The sequence below is a fragment of the Lygodium microphyllum genome, chromosome 16, assembly GCF_053477565.2.
Source record: "Lygodium microphyllum isolate KBCC chromosome 16, Lygodium_microphyllum_v1.1.10, whole genome shotgun sequence".
NCBI classification, from domain to species: Eukaryota; Viridiplantae; Streptophyta; class Polypodiopsida; order Schizaeales; family Lygodiaceae; genus Lygodium; species Lygodium microphyllum.
The window spans coordinates 117,561,583-117,576,612 of NC_141150.1; the positions used below are offsets into that span (position 1 = coordinate 117,561,583).

At 46.8% G+C, this 15,030-nt stretch overlaps 1 protein-coding gene across 3 annotated transcripts in view; it reads right to left on the reverse strand.

Annotated features, from left to right (window-relative positions):
- LOC148023288 (peptide transporter family protein) overlaps positions 1-15,030 on the reverse strand; it is a 78,810-nt gene that overhangs the window by 2,597 nt on the left and 61,183 nt on the right. The window lies entirely within an intron of this gene.

Here is a 15,030-nt window from a genome sequence, read left to right on the forward strand (position 1 = left end):
GCAACATTATGCCCACATAATTAATCCCATATCCTTACCAAGGTGTGTCACAAGCAACTCATGTTCCTTTTTACACTGACTTTGCAGGCAATTCAAATTCAAATATTGCGTTGTATCATCTTACTTAGATCAAGCCCTTTGTGGTTTGTACACATGCTTACAATAGCACTACTTCAACAGGATGGAAATTTGTTAAGCTACGAAAAACTAGGTCAATTTTGATCCTTATCAATTGGCCAATTCAATCTGCTCTCAAGCCTCAAAAAGAAATGCACTTAAAGTGAAGCTCCAAAAGTTGTGAGAGTGATCAACAGAAGAGAATCACAAACACGGAGAGAAAAGGAGAGAAGAAGAGAAAGCAGGAAGAAAAGATTGATCTGCACTGAACAAAGAAGAAAGCTGAATAAAATGAGGACTGATCAGTCCCTACACGTAGCCCAAGGCATCAATGATGGCACCAGATCTGGCTGAATAATGATGACAGCACCTTTGATGATGGAGACAGAGAGTGTGCAGCCTGCTGTCCACAACGGAGATGGAGAAGACTGCAGCCACCTGATGGAGCACCTGTGAGACAGAAAAGTGAATGATCTGCCCAGTCAGAGTGCCAGCTATAAATAGCTGAAAAACTCAAACTGATCAATCAGATCTGGCCAACCTGCCCTGACTGAGCCAAGTGCAGTAAATGCAGTCCAGCTGCAGCAAAAAATGGCACAGATGCTGATGTGGCAGTCCTGGGGCCATCACAATCTGGCAGGAGCCTGCTGCATAGCATAACACCAAATATCTTGTGCAAGAGCCTCATCAACTATAGTAGGCTCACAATCTTGAAGAATCTGTGACATAAGGGCATAGTTCACACAGAGTGAGCTATCCCGCTGAACCTGCAATCTCACTGATCTACATGGGCATATAGGGGTAGCAGGAAAATGGGAACCACCTGAGTCCTATAGAAGCTGCCAATTCCACCATGGAATCATGATAGGCTCATCCTGTTGCAAAGGAGACCAAGGAGCCTCCAGTACCTATAAAGCACCAATCTATGATAGGGACCCCCCTCACTAGGTGAAGGCGAATCCCCCTCATCCGAAGAGGAAGGTTTTCTTCAAGACCCCTAAAAGAAACCCGAGGGGATGGGGATAGAGTAGAAACACTCAAAGACAAAGTAGTAGTAGAAGAAGGAGCCATCCAAGAAGGAAGGGAAGCAAGTGGAGAGGGAGGAGGAGGGGGACGAGTCAAAGACCAAGAACTACGAACGGGTGACCTAGAAGGAAGGGGAGGGACTGATGGTGGGATACATCAATCGAATACGAAGAACCACCTACAAAAGAACCCTTAACAACATAAAGCCTCATCAAAGATCACGTCCTTGCTCACCTCGATCTTTTGTTTTGTCGGGTCATAGAGCCAATAGCCCTCCGTGGTCATGATGTAGCTAAAACCAGCCTTTCTTCTTGGAAAGGGTGGTAATTCCCTGATTAAGCACTTAATTATAGCATAGAAACAGGGAATGCCCGTTCCGGCACTTGGGAACCGATTAACGCATTCCGGGAGGTCCGAGCCCAAGAAACACTAGCGGAATGTTCCAGCCCGTTCCCTCTCTCGTTCCCACCCATTCCCTGTTTGGAACGGCCGTTCCAACAGCGGGGCTTTTTTTTTTTTTTTTTAACATTGATCCCATCCTATCTCGCCTCGCACCAATTGGCCTGACTCCCGCCTGACCTACCTCCTGCCTCTCGCACCTCTCTCAACTACCTGGCCCGATTGCCTGGCGCTCAACTGCCAGGCCCACCTCCCGCAACTCCCACCTCTCTCGCCTGCCTAGAGCCTCTCCCACCTGCCTAAATTGATATATATCTCTAGATGAATCTAGGCTTAAGTGTTGACTCTCTCTCTCTCTCTCTTTTTTTTTCGTAAAAGGTAATTGTATTAATTACAAAAAAAATACAAGATTACTTGATTACAAGATACATGACGACAATCCAAGCCATCATGTGAAGAGGTTCTAAGTACTACAAGTTACTATGTCATGGCAAGGATGCGGAGGAAATTGCCATATGCCAGGGACGGAAGTCCTCCGTAGAGAGCAAATCAGAACGATGGAGAAGAGCTAACTGCCAATACAAAAGGCCCTTAAGCCTCGCAATATGCCGCTGAACATTATAGGCGGAGTCAAACAGAAAAGCATTCCGAATGGTCCAGTTATGCCAACAGCCCCAGTATCGAAGAAAGTGATACATGAGCTTCATATGTGGCTGTGCGGGAGTAGGGTATTTGGGCTGGCCAAAAACCCAATCAAAGGGGCGCAGGGTGATACCAACCACCCCTCGCCAAACAGCCGACAAAAATAACCAGACTTTCTTAGCGACGGGACAAGAAATAAATCGGTGGCGGGCGGATTCCATAGTAGTGGTGCAAAAGAAACAGGTGCCATTGGAGATTCGTCGCTTGGAAAGAGCCGAAGCAAGCGGAAGACCCCCAATCATCACTCTCCAAAGAAAGACTTTATATTGTGTCTTGTTCAACCAGCCCTCCATCACAGTTGCCCTCCACCATGACCTGGATTTACGCAATCCCCATAAAGCATTCGCTTTAGTAACTAGCCATTGATGATCTTGAATCAGAAGATGATACACTTGGTTAGCAGAAGCTTTGCTCAAATTCAGCCGGCCTTGTAGGTCCCAATCCTGCCAGGGATGATCCGAAGCAAGAGCAGGAAAGGGTTGTCTGCTCTGGAGTACCATCAAAAGCTGTTCCCATAAAGGCCTACATCCGCGAGGGATCCTGAAAAGCCTCCTAGCTGTACGAAACGATATAAGCACATTGCGACTGGCAAGGGTGGCATCCGCAACCGAAGACAAGCCCAAACGTGCCATCCAGTTGAATTGTGGTCTAAGCTCATGTTTACCTTCCCATGAAAGTAGACGCGAGACTGCCAGTAATTCCAATTGAAAAGAGTTAGTAGCCAAGCGATCCTCCGTTGGATGCCACTGGGCCTTTTGAAGGATGTGTTTCCAACTACACACCAAATGAGTAAGCAGCGATGAAGAAGAACTGGAGAACCGCGAATCAGCATTAAGAACATGCCACCAAGAACTCCGGATTTGGGTATTGCCATGCAGAAGCCCATGGCCCTCAAGGAAATAACAGGCTATAGCGACCCACGGATGATGATCCGAGCGCATGGCGCGGAAAAGAGACCAATGAAGTGCCTGCATGTGAGTTTGGGCATCTAAAATAGCTCCGCCACCCATGCGTTTGGGGGTGCACGCATGCGACCACGAGATCCAGGAAATACCTGCATGCAATGAGTCCTTCTTCCATAGCATGAAGCGAATAGACTGAGTAAGAGCATTCAGAGTCGTAGTAGTCCAAGGCAACAATGGCAAGAAATATGTGAGCATTGGCAACATAATTATCTGGGCTACTTTGAGGCGAACATGGAAGGCCCAGGCCTGAGACTTCCAATACATAAACTTAGCCACCATTTTCTGAGAAATCCACTGCAAAAGCTGCTTTGGGGGAACATCAACACCCAAAGGGTATCCAAGGTGCCTGACAATGGAGCCACGGGGAACAACCAGACCCTGCCAGTCCAAGGACTGCAAATCCGACTCCGTGCAGCTTAGAATGGCTGATTTGAGCGCATTGATACGAAGACCTGACACCTGACCAAAGAGACCCCAAACATCCAATGCTTTTCGAATGTTATCCTTGTCCGCACGCAAAACCATAAAGGTATCATCCGCCAGGGATTGGCTAATGAAGTGTTGTCCTGTAGGAAGCGACAGTCCGGCCAACTGAGAAGAGGCTGCCATATGTGATAACATGGAAAGAACTGGATGAGTCGCAAGGGCAAAGAATAAAGGGCTCAAAGGGCACCCCTGTCTGACAGAACGGGCAAGGACAAATGGCTCAGTAACACCTCCGTTCAGCATGACTCGCGAAGACACCGCAGCACTAATGGTGTAGATTAGACGAGACATCCGAGCGCCAAACCCCATAGCAGACATAAGTTCAACAACGAAAGACCAGTCCAGATAGTCAAAAGCCTTTTCCAGGTCCAGTTGAATCAGTACCACCTCCTGATTAGAATGCCTGGCATAATCAATGGCCAATTGGGCATTCAAAACATTGTGTAGAATATTGCGGCCCTTAATGAAACCATACTGGAGAGGGTGCACAAGGGCAGGGAGATGCTTATGGAGCCGATTCGCCATTACTTTGAAAAAGATTTTGTACATTGAACCCATCAAAGAAATTGGGCGCCACTGTGTCAACTTAGATGGCGAAGGAACTTTTGGAAGCAGTTTAATAAGTCCTTGTTTCCATGAGGGAGGCATGATCCCCGTGTCCCACACCTGCTGAAACAAAGCCTGCAATGGTTTCGGCAGTTGAGAAGCGAAAGCTTCAAAGAACTCATTGGTGAGACCATCCCAACCCGGACTTTTATCTTTGGGCAAGTGTAACAAGACGTCCATAACCTCTGCCTCACCAATATCTGACTCCATAGTAGCTTGCATGTCCTGCGGAAGCTGATTGCGGACCAGGTCATAAAAAACCGAACGGGCCTGAGTAATTTGGGCTGAAGGTGGAGAAGCGGAACCGAGAAGGTCACGAAAATAATTCCTGCACATATGCACAATAGTCTGTGGATCCAGGATAAGGTGGCCTTCTGCATCCTCGAGTCTGGTCATATTCTCTCGAGCAAGAGAGGCATGGAGAGCTCGAAAGAACTTATGGGTCTGACATGCACTATCTTGGAAAGTCTCTGTGAGATGTTGCAATTTGGCCTGCTGATACGATTTTAACTGGAATTCTTTAATAAGATCCGCCACCCGCATGGCCAGTGCAAGCAGAAATGCATCATCCGGAGTATCCATCAGCAGGGAGCGAACCAAAACTAGCAGGTCCTCCGCTGCCTGTCGACGCCGCTGCCTGTCGACGACGCCGACAAAGAGAGGTATGATAGATCCCATACTGGCGAGCAACCCGCTGCACATTAGAGAGCAATCTTTCAAAGGACGCAGTGCCCTGAGAGGAAAAGTCCAAGAAGAATCTGTCAAGCAATTGCTGCATATAGCCATGAAAAATTGCATGCTTCAAGTATGACGAGTTGAAACACAAAGGGAGTCTCTCCAAAAATTGCTTGAAAGGTGCAATAGGCTGTGCAAGCAACTCGAACTGCAGAGGGAAATGGTCCGACAAGGCATATTGCTGCAACACTTTTATTTCGAGCATCTCAGGCAGAAAATCATCATTCTGCATGATATATATACGGTCCAACCGCGACCATGTTGTTGCATACTGGGCCGAATGGAAAGTAAATCCTATAGAAAACGGGTGTAACCAGGACCAGAGATCTTGCTTAAGAACAGCAAGAGCCAACTCCTGCCACATACGACTTTCCGGCGCATCCATTACCGAGTGCTCCGATGTGGACTAGGAAGAATCAACACACATATTGAAATCCCCCATGAAGAAGCCATGTCTGCCAAGTGACAAGGAAGTCTGCAAAGTCTGCCAAAGCTCCCAGCGAGATAACGAATCATTCGGAGCATAGAGGCCAAGTAACCATAAGATTTTCCCTTCGAATAAAATTTCAACCACCAAAAAGCAGCCATGAACATCATTTTTAATAAGAACAGGCTGATATTTGGCATGTACAATCATGAGCACACCCGAATAATGCATGGCCTGTGTTCCTACATAGAACAAACGAAAGCCATGGCAATCCACAACTTTTCTGGCGTCACCGTGACTCTTGTGCTTAACAGCGCACAGGACATGCCACTGATTTTCATACAATGCAGTCCACATGGCATGTTGCTTGTGTCGAGAACAAATTCCTCGCACATTCCACGTGGCTATTTTCATGTGTATGCAAAACAAAATCAGGTACGAGGCACAGCTTGCCTCGATTTGACTTTGTCGAAGAGAATGTGCAGGACTCCCTCATCCAAGAAATCCGCCAATACCGCAAAAGAGTTCTGAGGACCAGATTTGGAAGTAGACGGCATATCTGCTTGCTTGGGGGTGGAACGTGGATAACGACGGTCCCACGGGGTAATGACGTTGCCTCTAGTATCAAAAGCCAGCTTCGCAGGTGGAGCCTTGAGACGATCCGAATACATTTTCCTGGCGGGCTGAGGACGGGGAGCGGAGGAAACCATAGCAGGAGCAGAGCGCTCGGAAGGCAACATTTCCTTCCTACGCATATATGTACGCATGGAATCTTGTGAGGTAGTAGGCACAGTACTCTCCATGCCAGCAACAATCCTGTTGCCTTTTTTTGCACGTACTTCAGCCCAATCAGTGGCACGGGAATCCAGACCCAAAACCTGTTGTTTACCTTTGGCCAGAACTTGGGGCGGGTGGGTAGTATCCAGCGACGGAGCATCACACACCATATCATCCATGGGCGGAGCAACATGGCCCGCATCTGAAATGTGTTGCTGCTCTGGGCATTCGGCCATAAAGTGCCCCAACTGTCCACAAGAAAAGCAATGGCCTGCAAAATTGCCCCATTTCAATCGAAAGTGTAACGGATGCATGCCAGAGCAATTGAGGCGTAACCAAGCAGGCCTTTTCCTTGCAGTATCCCATAACATGCACAAGCGGTTGCGATTCACAGCCCTAAGACTGGGAGGGACCAAAACCGTGCCCACAGCGGCCGTAGCATCCTTCAATAGCGGCCAATAAACAGCCGGACAATTTTCCACTTCTACCCACACAGGGCATTCACGTTGCAGGAGGCGCTGAAAATCTGCCATCGGGCGCCATGGAACCACATGAGCCAACCGATGATCAAAAAACAAAGGCAGTTTAGATAGGAGAGCAGCACAGTGCGTCTCAGTTTTCAAGAGGACCTCAAAAAAACCTCGGGACCCAACAAAAATCTCTTCAACACAATCCCCTTGTAGCAGACTCTGCAGCCATTGGCGAATACGGGAAAGCAACGGGATTCGACCAGTGAAGAAGAGTATCACAGCGCGATCATAAAACACGGAAAAGGAGCGTAGGACAGTTTTTGGGTCAACGGAAGCTTCCAGAACATCGTCAGGTGGAGAGTCAGACAAGGCTTCTTGATTATGTTGAACATATTCGCCAAGCAGAGTGTTGGCAAATTCCAGCAGATGCTCCCAGTCCACCTCCTGAGAGTCCACAGAATCCGAAGCAACCTGCGCATAGGAACGATCTTGAATAACACCTATCTCTTCCGAGGTATGCTTGGTACATTTACCTGCACGCTGGATGTCAGGACCCGGGGGCATCTCTTCAGTGCACGGAACCATATCCTCCGGTTCCTCCGCATCAGAATCTGGGCCAAGTGCTGCCACCGTTTGGTCGATGAAATCCAGATCCAAACCAGCCATCTTGTATGATGAGCTGATCTCGAAGGAGGACTGACGCACAGTGCAGATCACTGTCGGCCGATTTAGAAATCTGCACTCCTGTAAGCTGGTTTCGCACACGGCGGGGGACGACCCGCAGGACGTCACACGAACAGGTTGCAAGCGTTAAAAGTTTGGGGCGACCACCACGGTGGCTGACTGGCAAGGGGCAGATGACCCGGGGTGCCGGGTAACAGGAGAAACACGGGGGAGGCGTAAATGTGGCTGCGTCAACCCCGCACGCGGCCACAGAGGAGTCTACCACAAGCGGAGCAGATGTCAGGCAGGGCAGACAACAGGTAGGGCAGACGTCAGTCAGGGCGGACGTCAGGCGGGGCAATCGTCAGGCAGGGCAGACGGCAAGCGGGGCAGCGTTCGACAGGAGGGGCAGACGCCAGACGTCGATGCAAGCGGGCAGACGAAGTCAACGAAGTCACAGGAGGCGGCCAGCAAGCAGGCGCGAGGTGCGAACGAACGCGTAAACAGGCGATGGTACCTGGGGCGAGCGAAGCGTCAGCTCTGCCAAGGGGCTGACAGGCGATGGCGGGCAGGTCCGTCAACAGTGATAGCGGGCAGGACCCGCAGGTCCGACAGGCAACAACGGCGACCAGGACGTGAAGGTTAAACGGGCGACGGCAGGGCAAAGTGCTCAAGCGACATCGCGGTCCCCATCGCTCCTGTCACGTTCCGCGTTTTCTCTCTCTCTCTCTGTGCAATATCCTCTCTCTCTCTCTCTCTCTCTCTCTCTCTCTCTCTCTCTCTCTCTCTCTCTCTCTCTCTCTCTCTCTCTCTCTCTCTCTCTCTCTCTCTCTCTCTCTCTCTCTCTCTCTCTCTCTCTCTCTCTCTCTCTCTCTCTCTCTCTCTCTACAAAAGTCATGGCAAAGACGCAGAGGAAATTGCCATATGCCAAGGAAGTAAGTCCTCCCGAGGGAGCAAGTCAGAGTGCCGAATGAGATCTATCTGCCAATGCAAGAGACCTTTAAGCCTCGCAATATGTCCCGGAACATTAGAGGCCGATTCAAAAAGAAAGGCATTCCGAGTGGTCCAATTGTGCCAACATCCCCAGTATCTAAGAAAGTGGAACAAGTTCTTCATATGCAACTGTGCCGGTGTGGGGTATTTTGGGCGTACAAAAACCCAATCAAAAGGGCTTAGCAAGAAACCAACCACAGCTCGCCAAAGCGCTGACAAGAGCAACCAGATATTCTTCGAGAGAGGGCAAGAAATAAATCAATGACGGGCCGATTCCACAGTAGTGGTGCAGAAGAAACAATTGCCATTAGAGATTCGACGCTTGGAAAGGGCCGAGGCAAGAGGAAGACCACCAATCATCACCCTCCAAAGAAAGACCTTGCATTTAAAAGGTGTCTTGTTCAACCAGCCCTCCATCACCGTTGCCTTTTACCATGACTGAGATTTCCGCAATCCCCATACAATATTAGCTTTAGTAACTAGCCATTGATGGTCTTTAATCAGAAGATGATACACCTGGTTAACTGAGGCCTTTTCCAAATTTAACCGACCTGCAAGGTCCCAACCCCGCCAAGGACGATCCGAAGCAAGGGCAGGAAATGGTTGCCTGCTCTGGAGCACTAACCAAAGCTATTCCCATAAATCATGGTATCCATGAGGGATTCCGAAAAGCCTCCTGGTTGTACGAAACGATATCAAGACATTACGACTAGCAAGGGTGGCATCTGCAACTGAAGTCAAGCCCAAACGTGCCATACGGTTAAATTTTGGTCTGAGCTCATATTTGCCTTTCCACGAAAGTAATCATGAGGCTGCCAACAATTCCAGTTGAAAAGAGTTAGTATGTAAGCGGTCCTCCGCTGGACGCCAAAGTGCCTTCTGGAGAACCAATTTCCAGGAGCAGACCAAATGAACAAGCAAGGATGAGGAAGGAATAGAAAACCGAGAATCTGCATTAAGAACATGCCACCAGGAGCTCCGAATTTGTGTATTACCATGCAGAAGCCCGTGATCCTCAAGAAAATAACGGGCTATAACGGCCCACGGGTGATGTTCCACGCACATGGCACGAAAAAGAGACCAACGAAGTGTCTGCATATGAGTTTCGACATCCAAAATAGCCCCACCACCCATGCGCTTGGGGTTACATGTATGCAACCAAGAAATCCATGAAATGTTTGCATGCAAGGAATCCTTCTTCCATAACAAGAAACGAATGGGCTGCGTAAGAGCATTCAAAGTAGTAGTAGTCCATGGCAGCAATGGCAAGAAATATGTGAGCATTGGCAACATAATTGTCTGAGCCACTTTGAGGCGAACATGAAAGGGCCAAGCTTGCGACTTCCAATACAGAAACTTAGCTGCCAGTTTCTGTGAAATCCACTCTAGTAGTTGCTTTGACTGAACATCAACACCCAAAGGGTACCCAAGATGCCTGACGATGAAACCACGGGGAACAACCTGTCCCTGCCAGCCCAATGACTGTAAATCGGACTCCGTGCAACTGAGAATGGCTGATTTGAAAGCATTGATACAAAGACCAGAAGCATGACCAAAGAGCGTCCAAATATCTAATGCTTTGCGAAGATTGTCCTTGTCCACACGCAAAATCATAAAGCTGTCATCAGCCAAAGATTGACTAATGAAGTGCTGTCCAAACAGAAGAGACAATCCAGCCAACTGAGTAGAAGCTGCCATAGAAGATAACATCGAAAGAACCAGAAGAGTCGCAAGGGCAAAGAAGAGAGGACTCAAAAGGGCAACCCTGTCTCACATAGCGTGTAAGGACAAATGGCTCTGTAATACCACCATTTAGCATAACTTGCGACGAAGCCGCAGCACTAATGGTGTAGATCAAGCAGGACATCCGAGTACCAAAGCCCATAGTAGACATAAGTTCTGCAATGAAAGACCAATCTAAATAATCAAAAGCCTTTTCCAGATCCAATTGAATCAATACCACTTCCTGGTTAGAATGCCTTGCATAGTCAATAGCCATTTGCACATTTAAGATACTATACAGAATGTTTCTGCCCTTAATGAAACCATATTGAAGAGGATGCACAATGGCCGGAAGATGCTTGTGGAGCCGATTCGCCATCACTTTGAAAAAGATTTTATACATCGAACCCATCAAAGAAATTGGTCTCCAATGTTGCAACATTGACGGCGAAGGAACTTTTGGAAGCATTTTGATAAGACCTTTCCATGAGAAAGGCATGAAACCCGTTTCCCAAACCTGCTGAAACATAGTCGTCAATGGTTTCACCAGTTGGATAGCAGAACTCTCAAAGAATTCATTGGTGAGACCATCCCAACCGGGACTTTTATCCTTGGGCAGGCGTAACAAAACATCCATAACCTCCTCCTCACAAATATCTGTCCCCAAAGTAGTTTACATATCAAATGGAATCTGATGGCGGAGCAGATCATAGAAGACTGAGCGTGCATGCGTAACCTGGTCAAAAGGTGAAGGAGAAGAACCAAGAAGATCTAGAAAATAAGTCCTGCACATATTGACAATAGTCTGAGGATCAGTGACCATTCGACATTCTGAATCCTAGAGTCTAGTCATATTTTCTCGAGCAAGAGATGCATGTAGAGCAAGAGATGCATGTAGAGCACAAAAGAACTTATGAGTTTGACAAGCATTATCTTGCAAATTCTCAGTCAAATTTTGCAATTTGGCCTGCTAATAAGATTTCAACCGAAACTCTTTAATAAGATCAGCCAAACACATTGCCAGTGATAGCAGAAATACATCATCTGGAGTGTCCACCAGCAGAGAACGAACCAAAGCCAATAAGTCCTCCGCTGCTTGTCGACGCCGCCGACAAAGAGAGGCATGATGGATCCCATATTGCCGAGCAACCCGCTGCACATTAGAGAGCAATCTTTCAAACGAAGCATTGCCCTCAGAGGCGAAGTCCAATAGAAATCTATCAATCAATTGCTACATATAGCCCTGAAAGATTAAATGCTTCAAATAAGACGAGTTGAAACGCAAAGGGAGTCTGTCCAGCAATTGCTTAAAAGGTGCAATGGGTTGTGCAAGTATCTCAAGCTGTATAGGGAAATGATCCGACAAGGCATATTGCTGCAACACTTTCGTTTCCAACATCTCAGGAAGAAAATCATCATCTTGCATGATGTACATGCGGTCCAACCGCGACCATGTAGTTGCATACTACGCCGAATAAAAAGTACACCCTGTAGAAGAAGGGTGTAGCCAAGACCAGAGATCTTGCTTAAGTACCGCAAGAGCAAACGCATTCCACACACATCTTTCCAAAGCGTCCATCACCGAATGCTCTGATGTAGACTGTGAAGAATCAACACACATATTAAAATCCCCCATCAAAAAACCCCGTCTGCCAAGTGACAAGGTCTGCAAAGTATTCCAAAGATCCCGACGGGATAAAGGGTCATTTGGAGCATAGAGACCCAACAACCATAAGATCTCTCCTTCAAATAAAACTTCAATTACCACAAAACGGCCATGTACATCATTTTTAATAAGAACAGATTGATATTTCTCATGCACAATCATAAGCACCCCACAATAATGCATGGCATGTATCCCTGCATAAAACAAGCGAAACCCATGGCAATCCATAACTTTTCCTACTTCACCGTGACTCTTATGCTCAACAGCACACAAGGCCTCCCACTGATTCTCATGCAATACAGTCCACATGGCATGTTGCTTATGGCAAGAACAAATGCCTCGCACATTCCACGTGGCTATCTTCATGTGTATTCAAAAAGAAAATCAAGAACGAGGCACAACTTGCCTCGATTTAACCTTTTCTGCTAGAATGTCAAGAACACCCTCATCCAAAAAGTTAGCCAACAGGGCAAAAGAATTTTGACGGCCAGCTTTAGAGGTAGACGGAATATCCACTGTCTTGGGGATGGAACGAGGATAACGACGATCTCGTAGGGTAATCACATTACCTCTAGTATCAAAAGCCAACTTAGTAGGTGGACCCTTTGGACCGTCCGTATATACTTTCCTAGTAGACTGATTAGGGGGAGCAGAAGAAACCATAGTATAAGCAGTATGCTCTGAAGACAACATTTCTTTACTGCGCATATACGTGCGCATGGAATCTTGTGAAGCACTGGGCCCAATATCCGCCAGGCTAGCATCAAACCTTTTACCTTTTTTGGGAACATCTACCCAGTCATTGCCACGGGAATCCAAACCCAAAACATGTTATTTACCTTTATCCAAAACTTTAGGTGGCTGGGTTGCATCCTGTGACGGAGCACCAAGCACCATATCTTCCATGGGCCGCCCAACATGCTCAGCATTTGAAGACGGTTGCTTCTCTGGGCATTCGGCCATAAAATGCCCCAATTTTCCACACGAAAAGCAATGCCCTACAAAGTTGCCCCATTTCAAACGAAAGTGCAAAGGATGCATGCCAAAGCAATTAATACGTAGCCACGCAAGCCTTTTCCTAGCAGTGTCCCATAACATACACAAACGATTACGATTCATGGCCCTTAGGCTCGGAGGGACCAGAACAGTTTCCACAACGACCATGGCATCCTTTAACAGTGACCAATAGACAGCCGAGCAATTTTCCACTTCAACCCACACCGGGCATTCACGTTGAAGCAGGCGCTGAAAGTCTGCCATAGGGCGCCATGGCACAACATGGATCAAATGGCGATTAAAGAACAATGGCAATTTAGACAGAAGATCAGCACGAGGCTTCTCCGATTTCAACAACATCTCATAGAAGCCTCGAGACCCAACAAAAATCTCCTCAACACACTCCCCTTGTAGTAGATTGTGCAACCACTGTCCAATATGGAAAATCGTTGGGATCCTGCCAGTGAAGAATAGTATAACAACACAATCATAAAACACCGAAAATGAGCGCAAGACATTTTTTGGGTCCATCGTGGCTTCCAAAACATCTTCAGTCCAGAGTTAGAAAAAGCTTCATGATTATGTTGAACATAATCACCAAGCAGAGTGTTGGTAAACTCCAGCAAATGCTCCCAGTCAACATCCTGAGAATCCACAGAATCAGAGCCAACCTGAGCATAAGAACGTTCCTAATGACCCATTGTCTCTTCTGAAGTATGCTTGGAATGTTTGCCCGCAGGCTGGAAGTCAAGACCAAGGGGCATCTCCTTTGTGCAAGGAACCATATCCTCTAGTTCCTCTGTATCAGAATCCGAACCAAGGGCTACCACCGTTTGGTCGATAAAAGCCATATCCAGACCAGCCATGCTTCTCTCTCTCTCTCTCTCTCTCTCTCTCTCTCTCTCTCTCTCTCTCTCTCTCTCTCTCTCTCTCTCTCTCTCTCTCTCTCTCTCTCTCTCTCTCTCTCTCTCTCTCTCTCTCTCTCTCTCTCTCTCTCTCTCTCTTTGTACAAGGGCAGGTCAGCTCTGTGATCTGTACAAAGTCGCAGTCGCGTGCTCCTCGATTATCTCTCTCTCTCTCTCTCTCTCTCTCTCTCTCTCTCTCTCTCTCTCTCTCTCTCTCTCTCTCTCTCTCTCTCTCTCTCTCTCTCTCTCTCTCTCTCTCTCTCTCTCTCTCTCTCTCTCTCTCTCTCTCTCTCTCTCTCTCTTATATATATATATATATATATATATATATATATATATATATATATATATATATATATATAATGCCGTTCCCTCCGTTTCCGTTCCATAACTTTGGCCGTTCCCCCCGTTCCCGTTCTTGGTAACTATGAATTATAGCAATCAGCAAATGAACATAACAAAAAATACACAAATTACCTTAATCAGACATTGGACATCCTGTTGGCCCCAAAACTGACGCCCCTTCTAGTATTTCTTTAACTTGATTGCTAATGGAATGCATACATGCTGAGATTTATTGGTGGACGCAATGCAACCTTGGATCAAATAGTGTTGATAAGCAATCATACAAGTTAGCCATTGACAAACTTGTGGAATCTAATGCTCAACTTTCATGCCAAATAACACAATGGATGGCCTTTCATATGGGAGACAGAAAATAGAGAAAGGACACAAGCAAGTGCTGCTCCAAGGGTTCCACTTCAACAAATGAATTCAAACTCCCGAGGCATTATAGGCCAAAGGGAGTTCCCAAACAGTCGATATAAGATTGGCAAGCCATCTCAATGAGGTGATGCTATTTTGGAAATGCTAGCGGCTTGAACTCTGAAGGGCAAAGAAATCCATTACCCACATGAAGATTTCAGCATCATTTTGGTCATCATTAGGGATAAATTTTTTCAAGCAATGGAGGTCAATTAGATAGTCGACATGATCAACCACTTAGTGGACAACTAGTCTTCAATGATCATGAGTTAAGCGATAAGATTGTGTTGTCCAAGTATAATGGTGAATCATCGTCTCCTTTGGACCTTGAAAACCCATTTTTCAACATTATCCAACCATTTAATTAATTTTCAGAATTAAGTAGTCCCGATAATTAATTTCAACCCTTCTGACCTTGCCCAAAATTAAATGTGCCCATCTATAATTAAATTGGCTAGGCCAATTACAACTCGGAGTGGTCTCCAACCTTTGTTGACCCTTAGACTAGCATTAATTGATTAATTAATGCTAGTCCCTAGTATCACTACCAACACTTGTTAGCCAAATAATTGTCCAAAGGTCAAAAACTGACACCAACTGACCCCCAAAG